Below are 10084 nucleotides of genomic sequence, written 5' to 3'. Positions count from 1 at the left end.
TAATGTTACTCAATGCAGTCAGTTTATAGCAAGTAGTACTAAACTTAATGATATTGGTTTTCAAACAATTTTAAATTTTTTTTAAGTTTTTGTCCTTCTTTCTGTCAACTTGTAACATATTCTCATCATTGTGAGGTCACATCCAATTCGTTGTAAACCAAAATTAAAGTGTCAATTGATTATATGACGTAACTGATGTTCTGTTCGTTGGATATTGTGCGTCTTTTTAAATTTTTTGTTAGTGTTCAAAATTTGTTTTCTTTTCTCTTATTTTTAGCACATTCGCGTAATAACAGATCCCAAATATTTTTAAATGAGACCCAAGTGGAATTATTTAATCCTTCAGCATAATGTAAACTGAATTAATATAAATAACAATTGAAACAAAAAGACAATGTTCATATAACAGCTAATGATTTTAATGGCTTCAAAAGCCTGGGTTTTCGCAAACTTTTTGTAATTGTTTGTGTATTTTTGCATCTTTACTCAGTTTTAATGTCTTAGTTTAACAATAGACAGGTCGTACATTTCTGTAATAAATTTTTAATCAAGAATTAATTTGTTAAATCAAATGATTTTTAAGAGGTCTGTAATTAAACAATTAACGTGTCTAAAAATACTATGACAATTTGACGTTTTGTTGGACAAAATGCGTTTTCAAAACAGTTTTGTGAGGGGCTAAAAATAGTTTTTCTTTTTCTCTTCTTTTAGCACATTCGCGTAATAACAGATCCCAATGAGTTTCAAATGAGGTCCAAGTAAACGTATTTGATTGCTCAATATAATTTTAGCTGAACTAATAAAACTAGCAATTGATCTTAGAAAAAACAATATACAGATAATAGCAAATGATATTATTGGCCTCAAATATTTGTGTCTTCGCAAATTGTTTGTAATTTGTTTAGAATTTTTGCATCTTTAGTCCATTTCTATGGCTTAGTGCAGCCAAAAATTGCTTCTATCAGTTGTTTAATGGCTTTTTAGTAAATTTATCAAGAACTTTTTTAAATGGTTTTTAGGAATTTATCAAGAACTTTTGTATCTGAAAATGATTTTTAAGACAGTTAGAAAAATCTGGTTTACTAAATGTTGATTGATTTTTGAATTTTACCTCATTTCTTCATTTTGTCAACTTTCTACGTAGTCTCAATAAGGAACAATTCCATCTTTCATGTGGTTAAAAAGATACTATTTGCTTTTTTATTTAGATTTTGAGTATTTGCCGTGAAGATTTTGTTGTTGCTTAATTTTTTGTTTGTCTTTTTCTGGTAATCTTTTTAAGGGCAGACCACAAGCGTGCTGTAATTAAACAAGCCATTATGCAAATCAGTTAGTGGTCTGGGTGTGTAACGATTTTTTGAAAATCAGACATCTATTTTTTATTATCCCTTCATTTGGTTGACAATTAAATAAAAAAATTAGATGAGTTCGGGTCGGAATATCATGTGCAATCGCCTTTCAACGAACCTTCTTGTTGACCTATTATCTGTTTAATTGTTAAGACATCAGAATTGCTGGCTTCAGTTTCGGATTGCTCTCCATCTGTTGTATCGCTATATATGAAACAAAACTCTTACAATATTAATGCTTTCTGATGAAATTCCACTGTGTGGTTGCTTTAGTATATGTTATCAGAGTGAATCAAGCAATCGGACTATGCCAACTTGCAGTAAGTGTATAGCATCACTAAAGAGCAGTGGACTTGTAATAAAATCACTTTTGCCTCATGCAACAGATAGAGCAAAATTCAAAACTGAAGCCAAAAATTCTGACGTTTTATCAATTATACAGATATTAGGTCAACAAGGAGGTTCGTTAATATTGCGATCGCATATGATTGCAATCTACTACAAGGTTGCAATCTACTACCTAGAAATTCAATCACAGCAGCATAGCCATAACAACAAATGGTTACAAAGACAGTTGACGGTTGCGCAGTAAATAGTGACGACTGAAACAAAGTACTAGATTCCTATAAATTTTTTTGCCTAAATACTTGATCCCAATAGATTTTTCTAGCAACTGATACTTTTGCTGGAATTTGGTGCGCCGAGCATCAAAAAGTTTGTTTGTTCCCGAAGGAGTGATTTGTAGCGTTCTTTGCATTGTCGCCGAAGATTATTGTTCTGATTACGGACTGCGATGTTCAATTCATCATTCTGATATATTCCATTTTTTTTTAAAACAGAGCAAACGTGTTCATATCCGACACATAGCTGGAAGCAACCAATCGATGCAAGGAAAAAAATACGTATAAGAGAGGAGAACTCCAATTAATAAAATGAAAAACTCAGAAATTTCCTAAAACTGGGTGGTAGTAGTGCTGCCTTAAAACAGAATTTTAGTGCAATTGTAGTGTTACCTGATACAATGCTGCTTATCTATTTCCTTAGGATAAGTCAACGTTGAATCAACCAATCATTCTGTGCCAACTGGCAACAAGTATAATGAAACACTATAAAAAGCAGCCTTTTTATAGTTCAATAACGTTTTCCATCTTTGAGAGTATGGAATTCACTGGCTTGCAATCCTAATCCGGCGGCAGAGCAATAGCTGCAAAAAGACAAGCTGAGAGCGGGGGCTAAATACCTAGTGATATTAATCGAGCATTGAAAGCTATTGAATGTATTTCTTAATTTCCTACGGCAGTTACACATACTCTTATGCACTACAATGATGAGTGTAACAATGTGCTTGATTTCGATAGAGTTGTTACTCATTTTTTTTGACCAAAACATCCGAGAAAAAAGTTTAAAGGGAGTTGAGCGTTTTGTCTGAAATCAATTGTGCTTAATGGTGTGAATTATGTGGATTTAATAAAAAAAACTGAGAAATTACAAGGAAAGCATCCAGTGATTATCTACGCTTTTCGATTTTTGATCTCATTTGGTAAGTGGCACAGGAATTAGTTTTTTTTGAGATTTGAAGCCACGAGGCTTTCTACCCGGGCCGAGGAATTTGGCCAAAATTATGTAAGATCAGCGGCAACTAGCGTTGACAAGTCGGAAAATTCACCGCAATTTTCTTTAATAATTTTGGCATTGAATGCGTTGAATTTAAAGACAAAAATTCAACGCATTCAGCGCAAGCAAAATTATGTAAGAAATGGCGGTGAATTTTCCAACTTGTCAACGCTAGTTGCCGCTGATCTTACATATTTAGCGTTGAATTTAGCGTAGATCTTACATAATTAGCGTTGAATTAAGCGTAGATCTTACATATTTTGCGTTGAATTTAGCGTTGATCTTACAAAAAATCAAGGCGTAGAACTATGGGTATGGGACTCGAACCACTGACCTCCTGTTTACTTGTCGCCTCTTCTACCTTTGCGCCACCGTACTTTGGTTTCCTTAGGAGCCGCAATCCTTATAAAGCGTAGATCTTACATATTTTGCGTTGAATTTAGCGTAGATAATACATATTTTGCGTTGACTTTAGGGTAGACCTTACATATTTTGCATTGAATTTAGCGTAGAACTTGCATATATTTCGTTGAATTTAGCCTAGATCTTACATTTTTTCGTTGAATTTAGCCGAGATCTTACATAATTTCAACGTATTCAACGCATTTATCATGTGAGATGTACTGGGAAAATTTTAAATTTTTTTTTAAGTTTTGAAAAAAATTTGAATTCCCAAAATGGTCTGAAATGGTTTTTGCACCGTAAGAGAGCAATTGGTTATTTTTTGCTGACTTCATTTTTCTAAATTGTGCAGTATAGGGGTCGAAACAGTAAAAAAAAATTAATTTTTCGAAAAAAAACTTGAAAATTTTGAAATCTTCAAATGGTCTGAATTGGATTTTGCACTATAAAAGAGCACTAAAAAAGATTTTTTCTGACTTCTTGTTACTCACCTTTGGAGTATCGGGTTCGAAATAGTGAAAAAATTAATTTTTCGAAAAAAAAACTTGAAAAAGTTTTGAAATCGTAAAATGGTCTGAAACGGATTTTGCACTATAAAAGAGCACTAAAAAGTGATTTTTCTCACCTGTGCAGTATAGGGGTCGAAACAGTGAAAATGAGTTTTCGAAAAAAAACCTGGAAAAGTTCTGAAGTCGTAAAATGGTCTCAAATGGATTTTGAACTATAAAAGAGCACTAAAAAGTGATTTTTTTGCTGACTTCGCTTTTCTCAGCTGTGAAGTATCGGGGTCGAAACAGTAAAAAAATTGACCTTTTGAAAAAAAAACTTGAAAAACTTTTAAAATCATAAAGTGGTCTGAAATGGAATTCAAAAAATTCAACCTTAAATTTGTAAGATCTAAGCCAAAATTCTACGCACAATTATGTAAGATTGGCGTTGAATGCGTTGAATTTATGTAAGATCTACGCTAAATTCATCGCTAAATATGTAAGATCTACGCTAAAATTCAACGCTAATTATGTAAGATCTACGCCAAAATTCAACGCAAAATTATGTAAGATTGGCGTTGAATGCGTTGAATTTATGTAAGATCTACGCTAAATTCAACGGTAAATATGTAAGATCTACGTCAAAATTCAACGCAAAATTATGTAAGAGTGGCGTTGAATGCGTTGAATTTATGTAAGATCTACGCTCAAGCGTAGATCTTACATAAATTCAACGCATTCAACGCCAATCTTACATAATTTTGCGTTTTTTAGCGTTGACACCTCGGCCCGGGTATAGAGGCAATCGAAACTTGCCAATTAGTTATGTGTGCCAGACCTATTTTTGTCGCAACTGGGATACCCAGAGCGAAAGGTTGGGACAATCGAGAAGGAAAATTTTTATGCTGCAATCTTTTTGGGGAGAATATACATCAGACATTTTGTATGTCTTACTTATAAGCAGTGAGAAACGGAAACGGTTAACTACGAAACAGGAAACAGCACTTTGTTTTTAGGGTGCTCTTTTATGTCCATCAAATAAAATTTGGTTGTCTGTCTTCAGCTGTTCATTATAACTGTTGTTTCGAGGTATTGAGCCGCCTGGTATTGATATTGAGTGGACTATGCAGACATTAGATCAGACTAGTCCATATTCAAGCTCTGGAAAAGGGTTCTGAAGCAACTAACAAGACCATAGGAAATTTGTTGCGGTCAGATAAGAAGACTCTTGACTGGTCTTCGGACAGACAATATCCAGACCAGAGTGGTCATTTTAATTATAGGCTTCAAAAACATGCAGTTCTGATTTTTGGAAGAAATCCATGGTAAAAATTTGAGCTGAAAGAATAAGGCCAAACATCACGAGTTATCCTTTATGTGCATGCCAGTTATATATTCGTATATATATATATATATATATATATATATATATATATATATATATTCGCCTCTGTGTGTGTGTGTGTGTGTGTGTGTGTGTGTGTGTGTGTGTGCGTGTGTGTGTGTGTGTGTGCTTCTCCTCAACACCAAATATCATTGCATTTGTTTGATTTTTATCTGTTTGAGCCTATAGTTATAATAGTTTAATAATTGGTTATAGTTATTCATAGCTATAAGTTCTTAAATTACTGAAAAAGTAGTATTTTGATGATAAAAAATAGAGAACTAATAATTTTTGCCTCCATTTGATGAGTGATGACAGACCCAGAGCCTCGTGTCAGAATCTTTCAGTGCTGATTCATTAGAACCAAATGGTAAAACGTTAAATCAGACCTGAATAAGAGTGACCTAAGGGTAAATTTACCTCGCATTATGTGCAGACAAAACGAAGAACCATTTTATTATGAGTCGTCACGGGGAATTCTTCGTTTATTGTTTTTTCTGATCAAAATAAAATCATAGTAAACATGAAATTTGGGAGGCTGGGTTAAGGGGGGGGGGGTTGAGATGGGGGGGGGGCTGCATCAGTTCAAATTTCGAAAATGCTGTTCTCTGGCATCTGTTTTTTCAGTTATCCCCTATCCATCTCCAACTCCCCCCCATTTGGTACCTTACTTAATTTGACAACCATTTGGTCTTTCATTATTATGATTCCCCCCAACACTCTTCTTCACCTCGCCCCACCACCACTCCTATATTTATCCTGACTCTTGGGGTACTTCCATGAAGATTCGAGACGTATCGTTCCATTCTGAACAGCCAGAAGTTGGGCCAGAAGCGGCCAGAATTATGAACACAGGATTGTAACCCCAGTTTTTTTGTAATTTTTAATGGTCTGAATAATTTGTTTAGATTAATCAAATGTGTCGAATTTGTCAGATTTGTGTTACAGATTACGTTTCTTGTTATTGGGGATTCAACTCACTCTGAGAGACGCCTTGACCTACATCCATACCGACTCTCAGCTACAGATTTTCGTGTAACCTTGACATTTTGTCATTTTTTTAAAAAAAAACTTCTGCCACAGTTTTTTTTTTGTTTTTAGAGCACAACACGATGCCTTGGGGGGTCGCAGGTGGGATTATCCGTACAATTTGGTGGAAAATTCACGGAATTTTCCACATTTTTTGTAATCGTAGGAGATAATGACATAAAAAACTGAAAAACTGGTTATATTTTGCTAAATTAATTGGAGTACCAGAACGCTGTCTGGACCTCGAACGTAGAGTTTGCGGGGAACATGAGATGCGTGGATCTATATCCCGTAATGGTGACGAACATTAACGTCTTTATGAGTGTGAACTTGGAGTTAATTTCAAGAGTGCAAAATAGTAAATCTTGTTGATTTTAGTATCGATAAATCTTATCATTTCAACAAAGAAGGCCATGGCTTCAGTCATTCGGCCAAATGATCCTCTCTTTGTTTGAAGAGTTTTGTGACTAGCTGGTAATGTTGTACTTCAACCTGCGTCCCGTTCACTGCTGTGTCTTTCTGTGTAAAATGATGTGGTAGTGTGTATATCAAGGTGTGCAAAAGATAAAGTGTGTACAATTGTGCTAAACTTTTTCATCATATCGGTTTGACATCTCAACCCTGATTGCATTTTCAAATAATTTTCACTTTATCGGCTTTTTTGGGTCTTTGGATTTGTTTCAGTGGTATGGTTATCATATTGTGCAATTTGACGAACACCCGGCTGTCTGGGCTCGATTTCAGTAGAATTTAACGGCAATTGGGGATTGCTCTGGTTGCCACTTGTCAACCTTCCAGCTGTGCAACAGGGACTCAAATACCTCAAATTTTTACGGAATGACTTCATCAGATTCAGTGCGAACGAAGGTCAGAGTCTCGAACGTCTTGAGATTCAGTGCGAACGTCATCAGATTCAATGCGAACGTTTCGTCTGAGAGGGCAGATCACCTTGCAGATCAGAGTCTCTTCTGCAGAGTCTGCGGTTCCTAATCGCCAAGAACCGCTGAAAAACTGCCAAAAACTGCTGAAATATTAGAACAGAAACAAATCAGGCGAAAACAAAATTTTCTTCTTTTTATTGAAGTTGTTTATAATCTTGAATTTTCTCAATTTGAAGTCCTTTTTCATTATTGTTTTCAAGTAGGTAGGCATCAATAGAGATTGTTTTGCTGTTCCTTGAAAGATAAGTTTTTATCGTGATGCTCAGTAAAAAGTTAGTGAAAATTTTATAGTGCTCAGAGAAAGTTCAGCGTATGAGTCATAAAAATTTCATTCGGCTCAGAGAAAATTTATAAAGTTTTTTCATACTATGAAGAATGAATGCAGAAAGGCGTTCTGAATTAACCAGAAGAGTGACTTGATCTGAATACTTGGCAGAAAAAAATACAGATTGAAAGATTGTGAATCATTGCCGAAGTTGTCTGCGGGGATCGTCCGGGGAAAAAGTGCTGGGATCACGTACAAAAAATAATTTTTTGATGAGAATTGTATTTGACTATAACAAAGCATTCAGTGGGCAACTCGAGTTCTCAGATATTTGATCGAAATTGAATTGTCTGCTAACCTAGAGAAGATCACTGTATTTGATACGAGCTACTTTTGCCTGGGACATTATAACCAATAGTCAATTGTACCCAATTTTTCCCAGAAGTCATTTTTTTCTCATGGTTTTCAGCTATAATCATATTTGTTGATCAAAACCTGGGGTTTGTTTTGCCGCATTAAAACCACCTACTAAACCACCATCACTCTCTCAAGATCACGTACCATCACAGACTAAACTACCGTCAAGATCACCATTGGCTGATCTTCAATATACAAACTAATTTTCTATCCTGCTGCTTTGGTTTTTGATTCCATTAGATATAAAAAAATTAAAAATTGCAAATCATTTTAGATTCAGCAATGATTTCTTGGCGCGCTCAGTTACGTTTTTGCCTGTTTTCAATATGATTTATGACCTGACTTTGGCTCCTTCTAAATGTCATTGCTCGTGCAAGTATAGTCGTTGGGACAAATGTCGCTTTGAACCGCAGCACTTCGACCTGGTTTATATTTTTCCTATTTTCCAGTGGATCCTCAAAAAAACTCCTCCATGAAAATAAACCTTCACTTGCCTTTTGACGAGCTGCACCTTTAGCGAGTTTGGACAAGCCTTTCGGGTCATGGCCAACCCTTAGCGTCCCGTGGGACTTGATATCAAACTATCACAACAGAAGAGATTATCACAACCAAAATCAAAACTTAAAATGGGGGTTTATTTCCGTGGGAGTTTGTTTCCTAGCTAAAGTTTTGTGAAGATTTTTTTTTCGTGGTTTTTTCCTAGACCCGAGATAACATAATATGTGTTTTGCTTGTTTTTCCCCGTTACTTGGTGTCCTCTCCTTGTGCCCCACATACATTCAGCAGCACTGTTAAATCCCGAAAAGTGACTGTGTCTGGATCAGAGTCGAATCCTCCGTATTTGTACACCACCACTGTCCCGTCCATAGGTCGCAGAATCAGTTGGTTACTTGGCTTGACTTCGTTTACCTACGGCTAACAATTGACAGCCAAGAAAAAATATATGCTCGTAAAATTATACAGTTGCCATAATTTTCAACGTCGTGAATAATAAACGTACCTGAAAATTTTCAACATTTGACTCTAACGAGGGAGAATAACTTTTGTGTGCCATGTATTTTGTTTCAAAAAATATTTAAGCTTGTTTTAATCCAAGAAAAACTATAGAAAATTAGTCATACTTGCTTTTAAGTCTTTTTTCTTAGTTTTCAAACGCAAGTTTTATTTAAAACTTATTGATGCATTTGTAGGAACTTCCAGCATTGTAACATCTATCTGCCACTGCATTCCATTGGTATTTTATGTCCTGCAAGTGCATTTTTTGAATACTCACGGTGTATTTATAAAAACAAAGTATTTTTTTCGTTTCTTTTTCGTTACTTAATCTCACCCTCGCACACCCGAACCTGCTTTATATATAGTAGTATGCGGTATCATCGCAAATATAAATTACAATAGGTGGTAATAAAGGATACTGTAAACCCCAAAAAGAACCGGTATTTGAAACAGAACTGGCATCTGAAGCAGAACTGGCATCCAAATTTATAGGCCTAAACTGGCTTCAGGGAATATCAAAACTTTATTTACTTATTTAGACTTACTCTTTCATTTAGTACCCAAATTTGCAGCTAAAATTTTAGATTATGGTTTTTTGGCGGATTACAAAGTTATGCCGAGAAATCAGGTATGTGATTCCTTACCCAATAAAAATGGTGAAAAAAAAGATTTATAAAAAAATAGATGTATGATTCTTGGTAATCATACTAAGTTCATATATGATTTCTTGGTAATCATACAAGGATCATCTATGATTTCTCATTAGTCATACAAAGATCGTACTGGGAAATACGTTATGATTTGTATGACATCATATATGATCCTTGTATGACTACTAAGAAGTGGCGACCCAAGTGGCTGCATAATCCCTTGAGGGAATGTGAGACAAAAAACTTTACCTTGTGCCAACTAACTTGTGACAAATAGCTCCATGCCTTGACAGAATCTGTCAGATTTAGACAAGACAAATATATCGTGATAATTGGGCGATGCTGTTATTAGTATTTTTCTCAAAAAATAGAGCTAATACAAAAATTTTCTGCAATATTCAACTCAATTTTCTTTGTTGTTTGTATAATTATTCGGCAAGTTAAGCTAAACTTGATTACTTTTGAGAAAACTCATAGCCCGGGACTGATTTTTATGAAACTCAAATAACATTGTGCTCAATTTGGAGCAAAGCAATCAACACAAAAAAG

This window comes from Convolutriloba macropyga, chromosome 4 (assembly GCF_964194025.1).
Source record: "Convolutriloba macropyga chromosome 4, txConMacr16.3, whole genome shotgun sequence".
In the NCBI taxonomy this organism is placed as follows: Eukaryota; Metazoa; Xenacoelomorpha; order Acoela; family Convolutidae; genus Convolutriloba; species Convolutriloba macropyga.
The sequence above is the reverse complement of the archived record's forward strand: the minus strand, read 5'-3'. Positions refer to the sequence as shown.